This window comes from Octodon degus, unplaced genomic scaffold, assembly GCF_000260255.1.
Source record: "Octodon degus isolate 3935 unplaced genomic scaffold, OctDeg1.0 scaffold00011, whole genome shotgun sequence".
In the NCBI taxonomy this organism is placed as follows: Eukaryota; Metazoa; Chordata; class Mammalia; order Rodentia; family Octodontidae; genus Octodon; species Octodon degus.
In genome coordinates, this window is record NW_004524587.1 from 9,121,840 (window position 1) to 9,126,130 (window position 4,291).

The following is a 4,291-nucleotide window of genomic DNA, read 5'->3' on the forward strand; positions in this document are numbered from 1 at the left end:
AAAAAAAAAAAAAAAAAAGTGCTGGGAATATAGCTCAGTGTAAAAGATCTGAGTTCAGTGTCCAGTACCAGAAGCACAAAAAAAAAAAAAAAAAAAAAAAAAAAATAGTGAAGTCATTAGACACGTGTATTCCCTCCTTTCCATGCAGAGACTCCAAGAAAGGGCCTCCCTAGCTTTTCAACACTGTGTCTCTTGCCCTTACAGGAAGCTGGGAAAGGCTAGCATTTCATAAGCATGGGCAGAAAAAGCAGTCACCACATCAGAAAGGACAATTTTCCATCCTTGCCACCAGATGAGCCGCAGCGTGGGGTTTACCTTCCACCTCCAGGAGAAGCGGTCTCCAGTGGTGCAACCTGACAGCTCTCACCAGTTGTTCTCTGCCAAGTCACGGTGGCGGTGGCGATGAGCTCAAGGACAACTCTGACTTCTGAAATAGTCTCCGCTAATGGGCGTTGGGCCTGATGCTTTTATTCTATTGGTTTCGGGTGAAAGCTAAGCCCGCCTGTGTGCCTCTTCCCCCACCCCTTCCCACTCTTCTGCTTTTCACCCCTAACCCTACTGCCACCCACCAATCAGGGATTTGTCCTCCCTTCAGACAACTGGAATTGTGTTAACCCTTTTCCAAATGCTCTATGAGATGTTTGAAAAAACCATTGGAATTTAGTTACAATTACAGTAGGGGTGTGTGTGTGTGTGTGTGTGTGTGTGTGTAACTAGGATCAAACCCAGGGCCTCACTTGTGCTAAGCAGGTATTCTACCACTGAGCTATATTCCCAAACTTTTTATTTACTTATTTATTTTTTTAACTTTGAGACAGAGTCCCACCCTGTTGCTTAGGCAAGCCTCCAACTCTCAATCTTCCTGCCTCAGCCTTCCAACTAGCTTCGATTGCAAGGATACCCACCTCACCCAGCTGTGTAGGTCATTATTTAAAGATTTTTTTTTCTGTCACAAAACAACCTGCCACAATTTTGACAATACAAAAATATGTAAAGTGAGAGACCTCCCTCGCCACCCTCCTTTCTCACTCCCAGGAGTAGGCAATGGTAATAACTTGGGCCTTTCTGCCCATTTAGCAAGATGATAGAAGGTGAATAGATAGATGGATAGATAATAGATAGATACATAACTTTATAGATTTTCAAAACACATAATGGATCATGTTCTACACCTTGTTTGGCAACATCTTTCTTAACTTTGTACATCTCAGACTCCTTTCCTTATCAGTCCACAGGGTTTTGAATTTCAGTTACAGCAAATTGGGCAGTTGGAAGAAGTAAAGGGCCTTTCAACCAATAATTTAAAGGCACAAGGCCAGCAGGGCAGCCAAACCTTGCAACTTTATTCTTATACTGTGTGTGCAATCTTCTTCATTTACCTGCTCTAGAGATCGTGGGAGAACAGGTGCCAGGTAACATCTATACAAACCAAAGAAAGACCCAACATCCATAGCAGCAGCTCCAGCGGTCCTCTGAACCTACAAAAAACATCTCCCCTCAAAGGTTGACACAGAGCTCAGAGACTCCCGGGGCTCAGATCCTATCTGTTTATTTGTCTTGATACAGATTTGTTACCAGAGTTCTTTCTAAACATCTAGTTTTTAGTGACTTGAGTCTCTTGTGGGTTAAATAAACTTTTTGCTTTTCAGGATCTTCCATCTCTCAGCACTTTCCAGAAATTATCTGATGCATCCTCTTACCCATGCCACAGGAGCAAGGAGTTATTGCTTCATTTTACCAGTGGAGAAATAGAAGCACAGGTGAGGGTAAGATCCCAGCCCTTCCTAAGAGAATCCAAGTCCTAATACTTACACCTGGATCCTGAAGCTTAGCAATATGGCTACTCCGTCTCAAGACACAAATGCGTAGTGCTGTCTCTGAAACAACCAAAGACAGAAAGGAGGAAAAGCTGAGGTAGCTCTGCCGTCTGGCACCTGTGCTCAATGTACCCTGTAGGGAGAAGTATGCCTCGCAGGCTAGACTGGACTGAACTCAACAGAGTCATGAGCAGAGTGGGAACGTGGTATTTTTTGCAGGTCACAGAGATTTCACCAAGAGGGAAGACCAATCTTAGACGCCCCCCTGACTGTTTGGAAAAAAAAAAAATTACCATCCTCTCCATCATTCTTAGTGTATCTGTAGTGCCTTTTACTCATGGTCATTTATTATGTTTATTCACTGTTTATGTTTGGGAATTGTCTGTTCAGGCCCCTCACCTATCTCATGAGGAAGGACTCATCTTTTTCTTTGCTAAGACCTTGGTGTAGGACACAGTTGTAAAGCAACAAAACAGCTGCGGTGGGGTCATGGGCCGGCCTCCTGTGTCCCAACCTGGCTCTGCTTCAGGTTTACAGATCAAAGGACAGTGAGCAGTACAGGATTTTGGCAGATGGTCCTGCAAACAGGGCTGCTGACGCAGAATCGGCGGGGCTGAGGGGGTGGTGGGGCTGCAGCCCCTGGGGTCCCTGCAATGGACACACCCTCACCCCTCTTCTATAACAGCAACAGAACCTAGGTCACAAGGGAAGATAGACAAGGCAAACAGGTCTTCAGACTGCAGACAGAACAAAGAGGGGACCTAACTCCACACAGGAAGCTTCGCTGACACTGAATAAACTCAACACAGGCAGGGCCAATAAACTTAGACACACAAACCGCTGCCACTGCGGCTGCCGTTAAGACCTTTCATTTAAGAACCAAACAATGACTTCCATCAATTTTTTTCTTAAGTATTCAAGTGCTGTGTTTTCCATAAAAAAGTATTTTTTTTAATTTTTAAAGATGTAGTAAAAAATATAACTTTAAATTTATCATTTTAGCCATTTTTGAGTGTACAATTTCAGCAGTTTTTTGCCTATTCACATGGTTGTGACATAGATCTCCAGAACTTTATCATTTTGCAAAACAGAAACTCTGTAACTGGTCAGTGTCTGTTTTTTGTTTTTGTTTTTGTTTTTTTCTGGTACTGGGGACTGAACTCAGGACCCTGCGCTTGCCAGGCACGCACTTATTCTACTGAGCTATCTCCCCAAGCCCAAAACTCTGTAACTATTAAACCCTTAATTTCCTTTCCCCTCTTCCTCCAACCCTTGGCAACTATCTTTCCACTTTTGGATTAAAAATCATATTTTTAAGTAATCTGACCATCCAGAGATAAGCACTGTTTATCATTTTATCCACAACTAACATTTTGAAATCCCTGTACTTCCTATGGATACATTCATATTTTATGTATGAGAGTTTTATATGCTGTGGGCCTCATTTTTAGAATATATTAGGAACATTTTCTTCCATTTTTTGCAAATTTTCTTTTAATAGTTACCTACAACCCTGGGCCTTTGTTTTTATAGAACTGTCTCCATGCCCCTCTTTCTTCTGCCCCTGCGGGTTGGACACCCTCCTTGTACCACGTAGTCTTGGACACACCATGCCTAAGTCAGTCACTCCAGAAGGACAGCCTGTCTCCTCTCTACCTTCACTTGGACAAAAACTAAGTCCCACAGTGTAGTCAGTGTTGAGTTGGAGTCTGAGCCCCAAACTCTGGCTCCAGATTCCAGAAGTGCAAACCTGCCTCTCTTTAGAGGAGTCAGTGAGTAGGCTGAGACGACACAGCCCTAGACAGACATGGTGATGGACAACTGTAATGGCAATGGTCAGGAGGCTGAAGCAGGAGTGTCATGAGTTTGGGGATAGGCTGGGCTACATGGCAAGTTCAAGACTGGTCTAAACAACAGAGCAAGACCCTGTTTCAAAAGGAGGGTGGAGAGGAGCATATTCCTAGGGCATGTTTAAAAGAGGGATAGGAAAATAATGTATTAAGCATGCGGGCTAGGCATGGACTATTCATCTGCCTTTTGTTGGTCCTCAGTTGTTAATGTTGCATCTTTCCATACTCAATCACCATCCAGACCATTGAATTTGGGTACAAAGGAATAGGGATGCTTTAACTTCTCCAGTAGCCTGAAGCAATAAGGAATATTCTTTTCAGTCTCAGTGTCCTCCTCCATGTCTGGCACCATGCTTTGAACAGGTCACATTTGAAACTTTTTCACCAGTTGCCAATTAATAGCACATGAACCCAAGAGAAAGAAACGATGGAAGGAGTGGTAACAGAGAGCAAACCAGAGTCAGGTGTATTTATAGAAGGTGGGGTGTGAAATTCAGGAAGGAAGGATTAGGAGATAGGTTGGACTTTGATAATTTATAATGTCTTACATTTACAGAGTACTTTGATAGTGTTTGGCTTACATTATTACATTACCTCATGTAATTCTCTCTCTTTCTCTCTCTC

At 43.2% G+C, this 4,291-nt stretch overlaps 1 protein-coding gene across 1 annotated transcript in view; it reads right to left on the minus strand.

The window, feature by feature from the left end:
• Nucleotides 1-447, minus strand: part of Tat (tyrosine aminotransferase) — a 10,229-nt gene extending 9,782 nt beyond the window's left edge. Inside the window, exon 1 of the mRNA XM_004625800.2 lies at nt 316-447. The gene's annotated coding sequence lies outside the window, so the exon portion shown is untranslated. The remainder of the gene's footprint in view (nt 1-315) is intronic.
• Between the last annotated feature and the right edge of the window lie 3,844 nt (nt 448-4,291).